Source organism: Pelodiscus sinensis, chromosome 1 (assembly GCF_049634645.1).
Source record: "Pelodiscus sinensis isolate JC-2024 chromosome 1, ASM4963464v1, whole genome shotgun sequence".
Taxonomy (NCBI): domain Eukaryota; kingdom Metazoa; phylum Chordata; order Testudines; family Trionychidae; genus Pelodiscus; species Pelodiscus sinensis.
Window position 1 is genome coordinate 195,407,048 of NC_134711.1, and position 7,330 is coordinate 195,414,377.

General features: G+C 44.3%; 1 non-coding gene across 1 annotated transcript; it reads right to left on the reverse strand.

The window, feature by feature from the left end:
- Positions 1–611: 611 nt before the first annotated feature.
- Positions 612–684, reverse strand: TRNAK-UUU (transfer RNA lysine (anticodon UUU)). The gene has a single exon. It is a non-coding gene; the product is annotated as a tRNA-Lys (tRNA).
- Between the last annotated feature and the right edge of the window lie 6,646 nt (positions 685–7,330).

The following is a 7,330-nucleotide window of genomic DNA, read 5'->3' on the forward strand; positions in this document are numbered from 1 at the left end:
ACACCTCATCCCAAAAAAGGGCAGTGGAGAAGTCCCCCAAGCAGGCTAGAGTTGCTGTGTGGGAAGCAGCTAATCAGGGCACCTCAGACTACTATAAGAATTGCAGCAGAGCGAAAGTGAATTCAGCTCCTTGCTAGAGCTGAGAAGTGTGACTGGTTCTCTTCACTAGCTACTGGAACTCCACCAGGATAGGGTCTTGAGGTAACAGCGAAATGAGGGATACAGAAGTCGGTGTAAGAAACCCGTTATTTTGAAATTATTTTGAAATATTGGGCTTGCTGTGTGGATGCGCACTCTGCTATTTTGAAATAACTCTGCTGTGTAGACATGCCTTAAATGTAAATCCCACCTGTGCGCCAAAGTACCTTCACTTCCACCAACACTCTCTCTTTTCTAGTCAATAATAATGAAAGTTAACAAACAAAATCCCCATAACTCTAAGCCTGCTTCTTGCTGGCTGGGAAGAAAGATGGAGATGTCACTGATTTTATTCTCAGAAACTTCAATGATGGCTACTAATGTAAAGGACCTAGATAGACAGAAGTGAGGATCATGAAGCAAGGAGAGGCTTTCTAGGAAGAGCCCCCAGGGATGGGAGAAAAAGGCTATTCCACCTGACCAGGGACTTGAACCCTGGACCCTCAGATTAAAAGTCTGATGCTCTACCAACTGAGCTAGCCAGGCTCACAAAGCATTTTGGTAGAGAAATGTAATCAGAATATAATTGCTGCCATCCATATAAATTATGGTGCTTTTTCTTTTAAAGGATCAGTAACTATGATAACAAATGCTAGCACTTCTTATAAATTATTGTTGAACCCACAACACACAAACACTGCCCTGTATAGATCTGATTCTTATATGCCCAGAGGGACACATTTTCAAAGGTATTTTGGTGGCTACAGTAAAGATGAAGAAAGGGCCCCTAACGGAGTTTTCCACTGAACTGTATCTCCCATGGTCTCAGGATCAGACCTGTGGAAGATTCTGAACTGAGTGGCAAAGAGAATTATCCTTTCACAATAAGATTTCCAGTAGTAGTAACTTACTTTAATTTCCTGTTACACAGTACTGGGAGAAGCCTGGTTCTTACCCCATTTAAGGACTGGAGGACTCCTGTCTTTAAGCAAGCCTTCCTGCAGCAATAGATCCTTCTGATGGCACCAGATGAGTTTCTCCAGGGAGACAACCATGCAGGTCAATTCTGTGGTGGTTAGTGGCTTAAATGCTGTGTCTAGACTGGCCAGTTTTTCCGGAAAATCAGCCGCTTTTCCAGAAAAACTTGCCAGCTGTCTACACTGGCCACTTGAATTTCCGCAAAAGCACTGACTTCCTACTGTAAGAAATCAGTGCTTTTTGCGGAAATACTATGCTGCTTCCGTTCGGGCAAAAGTCCCTTTTGCGCAAAAAGGTGGTTAAAAGCATTTTCGGAACAGAACGTCTAGATTGGCACGGACGCTTTTCTGCAAAAGCACTTTTTGCAGAAAAGCGTCCGTGACCAATCTAGACGTGCTTTTGCGCAAAAGGGCCAGTGTAGACAGCTGAGACTTATTTTCCACAAAAAAGCCCTGATCGCGAAAATGGCGATCGGGGCTTTTTTGCGCAAAAGCACGTCTAGATTGGTCACGGACGCTTTTCTGCAAAAAGTGCTTTTGCGGAAAAGCGTCCGTGCCAATCTAGACGTTCTGTTCCGAAAATGCTTTTAACAGGAAACTTTTCCGTTAAAAGCATTTCCGGAAAATCATGCCAGTCTAGACGTAGCCAATATGTTTCTGTGGGGTGGATAAGGTCCTTCTTTGGGGCCTAAATTATGCAGTTGTAATATTGTGCAGTGTATTGTCATAGAGCACATAGACCCAGTGAAGTCCCAACAGTATCTGATTCCCGGTTTCTCCCCAGGATAAATATATGTGGGGGAGTGAAGGGTGGCTGCAGGTGACAAAGGGAATTGTAAATCTAACCAATAAGAGTGCTTGGAAAGGAAGCTGTATATTAGTAGCTCCATTTCCTGAGTGAGGGAAAGGCAGCTGTTTTGAGTCTGTCCAATCAGAAAGCATGCAAGGCACAGGCTGAGGTAGAAAGCCTGGAAGGAACAGGCTGTGGGCTCTTCTGCTGTGAGGGAAACTGGAAATGCTCTGGATCTCTGGGTACCTCCATTCAGGAGGAGTCCTTGGGAGGGGCTGCTGAAGGAGTGTGGGAGAAAGAGGCCCAAGAGGCAGGCAGAAGATAGCAGGGTAAGGTGGTTGGCTTATTTTGGGGGGCACTGTTTGGGAACACAGTGGGTAGTGGAGAGATGTATCTTTGATTAAAAGAATTTACCTTGGGCACTAAGGAATCTGAGATGGAGCCTTAGAACAATTGTCTCCTTCTTGTGAGAGACCCAAGTTCAGCGTTTCTACTAGAGGGGCAGTGGAAGTGCCTGATGGTAGGTTGCAAGTTGATAGTAAAGCTTGGCAGTGAACCTGGGACAGATTGGCTTCTTTGCTTTGGACTTCTGCTTTGTGGGAGGGTTGAGCTAGAGAGCTGAACTACCCTACCACAGAGTGAAAATGAGGTAATGGCCACCAGTTCCTTGGTACTGTGGTGATGGGCATATTAGATAGGCTGGTACAAGGCTATTGTATTCAGTTGGTGTGGTGTGCAAAGACATTAGATGGACTATTTAGGGGCTCTAAAAGAATAATATGAATACATTCAACCTCTGAAAGCCTCTTATCTTAGTTTATGATCAAACATGCCAAAGAAACATGTTTTGAATTTAATTTTAAAGCCCAAATTTTGCTTTCATAATTACAGTAGTCCAAAATTTGAATGCTTAATTCAAAATTGAGTTGCATTTTAGGGGCAAGTTTTCAAAATTCCTCAAGATATGAGAGTACAGATCCCATAAGGAAACACCTGTCTTTAGGTCCACTCCTGCAAACCCTTTATTTTATGAAGAGTCTCTTTGAAGTCAATGGCCCTACCTGTACTAATAGGGACTTATAGGGTGGCTATGATCCTACAGTGTTTGTGCTAAAAACATATTCATTCTTTTGTATCAAATATGTACTCCACATCTTTCTAGACAAACTCTGTTTCACCTGACTTTGAATGGGGATGATGGTCTATGCAGTGGATGGTTTGGTTACTCATGGGTAACCACATGTGCTCATGCTCGTGCAGTGTTTCAGGATGGTGATACCCAAATTAATTCAGATGTATATCATGCAGATTTAGTGCAAAATGCATTGGAGGGGAAGTCTATCCTACAGCTAATAGATTTCACCCTGTCAGCATATTCTAATGGGCTGATTAGCAATTTTATTGTATTTAATTTGCACCAAGGTAATTCAGTGTCAGGTGAAAGAGCTATCAGGATGAAAAACTGCATCAAAATTAAAAACCAATGGTCAAATTTCAGTCTGAATGAGCTTTCCTCATCGAATGATGAAGCGTGATTAATTAGGAGTCAGTTCTGGCCATCCCACAAAAATGTTTTATGGAAATACATATGTCTGGGTGGAGAGGCTGGTTGTTCCAGTTACACCATATGCAAGTTTAATAAAATCTGTACTACAGTTGGATTTTTTTTTAATTCCCCCTTACTCTTTAGTAACACTGAAATTGTCACTGTTCAGGGAGGGTGTTTTTTGTTCTTCTTTTTAAAACTATAGTCTTAGATACAAGTTTGTTATACTTCACCTCTAATTTCCAGAGCAACAAAGCTTCTCATCAGGGAAATACTGACATGAAATTATACAGAATATAATCAAATTATCCATAAAATTGAAAAGTCAGTCCATGTATTCCTAAGGGAAATATTATGATTACTATTGATTACCAACAGGGCATCTGATACTGTATAAAATATAGGGGAAAACACAGATGTTTTCCCCAACATTTAACTTGCATTCAGAATGGAACAGACAACCCAGTTCTACACTTCATTGCTGAAGGGTAGAGTCTTCCCTTGCTTACAACTGTAAAATCTAACAAAGACAATTGGATGGCCCCGGTAATGTTATGAGCAGAACTGGTAATTTGAAAAACAGATAAAGGTCTGTCCTTAAAGTAGAATGGATCCTTGTGATGAGGTGTTCACTCCACATTAACCTGGAAAGGCTTTAAGGAGGCTTCAAAGAGGCCATTTGACCAGAGAGGCCGCACCAAACCATTCACACAATGAGTTTAGGTTATAATGAATGAGTCTACACCACCAAGCCCTTTCCGCTGACCATAAGGGTTTTTAAAGTCGACTTTGGTACTCCACCTTGATGAAAGGAATAGTGCTAAATTTCAACCTCTTGAGGTCGAATATGGGGCAGTGCAGACAGCACTGTTCAATTTGACGTTCTTGGCCTCCAGAGGTGTCCCGTAGTGCCCTGATGTGACCGCTCTGGCCACCACTTTCAACTGTGCTGCTCTTCCAGGTGCATAGGAAAAGCCCTGGGGAATTTTGAATTTCATTGCCTGTTTGGTCAGTGTGGCAAGCCCAGCAGCGCACCTGGCCATGAATGCCCAGGATTACTAACAAGCTCTAGAGTGGAGTGTGCAGGAGATCCTGGATCTGATTGCTGTGTGGGGAGAAGAATGTGTGCAGGCAGAATTCCAAAGCATCAGAAATTGTACTGGGTATGGTGGGAAAAGGATACAGCAGGGAAACCCGGTAGTGCTTTATGAAAATAAAGGCTTTCAGGTGTGCATAGCAGAAGACAAAGGAGGCAAATGGTTGGTCCAGGTCAGAGCCTCTGACATGCTGCTCCTATGAACATGCTGCCCTCCTCTGTAGGAGGGGACCCAGCCACTTTCCCAAACTGTCCATGGATACCTCCCAAGAGACTTTTCAGGCAGCCTCAGGCAATAACAAGGAAGACACGGAGGAGGAAGAGAAGGAGGTGAATACTCAGAAGGCAATCAGAGGATCTGATCTCACCAACAGCCAGGACCTTTTTCTAACTTTGAAGCCAGTCCCTTCTCAGAACCTCTTGTTGACAGACCCTAATGTTTAGAAGAGCACAGTGGCTAAGTTTAATTGGGTTTAATCTCTGAAAGGCCCTGAGCAATTGGGATACAGTGACAGCCAGTCTATACTGCAAGAGCTCCCCAGAAAAGTTTAACGTGTCTGGAGATGGAGCAGGAATCCTCCCTGCACATCTCTGCAAGGCTCTCATCAAGGTACTCTTCAATCCTTTTCGGACGGTTTCTGGGGATTGCTGCCTTATTCTGTCATCCAAGGTAGGACATCTTCCTGTGCCAAGCCAGGAATGTATGAATGCTGACCACATTCATACAGCATCTACTCCCTCTTATGCTCTCTGATTTGGAGAAGACTGATACCATGCCTGATGAGGTGGGTGAAAGGGAGAAGTTCTGGTCTTTATAACGCCAAGGCAATCCACTTCAGTTTGCTCATCCCCCACAAATTATTACCCCAGCCCCAGGTTTGCTGCCTTGTTTGTGATGATCCCTTGAAGGGATCATCCCAGAGAACAGCCATTCTCTGTGGGAGTAGGGGCATCCTCACACTGACCTTGAGCTCCTACACCCGCAACCCACTCACTGCACACACACCCCATTCAGATTAATGTGGCAAAGAAGGGGGTAACCTGCAAGCATGCTGTGCAGGAGGGGGAGCTTCCTTTGTTGCAAATGCGTGAACAACAACGAGCGCTGTAGTTTGTAAGCACCCTTTCCCATGTGTTTTCAAAGCAAAAAAGCTTTCCTAATGTGTGGCTTACCATGTCTGCCAGCAAACCAAGTTTAACTGCCCAGCTTTTATGCCTTACTGTTAGGTGCTCTGCTTAAAGTGAAACATTTGTCCTTGTACATAACACGTCTTTTGTGATGCACCATGCTTCATTCACTGTGAAAGAGCTAACTTTGGGGTTTGGGGGCTGTGGGTTTTTTTTTAATGTATCTTCTCCAGAGTGTACCCCTTGTTTGTTTCCCAATGCAGCTGGAATCTGCTACCTGCTGCTCCAGCACTTAGGCTTTCACAGATTAGAAGGTGAAAAAACCATATATGGGACAAAATGTTTAAGGAGCTTATGCAATCCACCCAACAGTAACAGGGCTCAACTGAATGTATGGAGGCAAATGCTGTTAGAGGTCACAAGAGGACAGGAAAGCATGCACAACAAGGCTATAGTGAGGGAACCTGCAATCAGCTCTAGATATTAGTGAAGGAAAGGAGGAAACCCAGGGAGGGATCTAGGCCCTGAATGAAGGGTTTATCCAGAAGGGAGATAGATTGAAAGCCTAAGAGGCTGAGTAGGAAAGGGCTCAGGGAAATGGCAATAAATCGGGATGTTGCAGATCTCAGCTGATCAGGAATCCAGAGTAAAGGGCAGGCCTAGGTTTCCCTACCAGCCACTGGGGAAGTGGCACTGTCAGGGCAGCGGATCTGAAGACTGGAACCATCGTGCTGTGGAACTTTGATGACCAGGAAAGGGGAGAACACACAGTGACCTGGCTGGAGGGCCAACCCACAAAGAGGAAGCAGCCCTGTGAGTTTCAGAGAGAGAAAGAGGCTGCATGATGTGTGAACAATTTAAGGAAGGGACATAGACCTTGGAAGGAGCAAATTCCCAAAGCAGGTAAGAGAAAGTGCCCTAATAGTGAGGGAAATCCATGCCAGTTCCCTTTTTGGTGCTGATTCTGCAAACCCTCAAGCGCATAGATAGGAGCTTGGGTAGTCCCCCTGAAATCAATGGAACTATTAAGGTGCTTCCGTTAAGCATGTGCCTGGGTGTCTGTAGGAGTGAGACCTATATTTGTGTATCTGAATGGGTGTTTTTAATTAAATTTTATTGTTGAAGCAGTGGGCCTGATTACAGTATGCTACCACTTGCTATCGTGTAAAACTGGTCTAATTTGCAGCAGAAGAAGGACCAATAGCTCTGATTGTCCCCTGCCTTCTGGAAACATTAACACCTTGTATGAAATGCTATCAGTGCAGAATAGGAACACTTTCTCATACACACACCCACACCTCTAGACAAGGTACAATGGAGTGAAGAAATCAGACTCAATGTGACTTTAAGACTAGGTCTGCACGAGGAGACAATGTCAAACTAGGCTATGCAACTCCAGCTATCTGAAGAGCATAGCTGGAGTCGATTTATCTTAGCTGTATTTACCATGCTGTCCCCACTGTGGGGAGTCAGTGGGAGAAACTTTCCCATTGGCTCCCCTGAGGCCTTGTCTACATTTACTGGGAGAGCAATGCTACAGGAATCAATCTCTTGGCAGTCATTTTAGCGGGTCTAGTAAAGAACTGCTAAATTGACCACTGTTTGTGCTCCCGTCAATTCGGTACTCCACCGGGTTGAAAAGAGTAAGAGGAGTT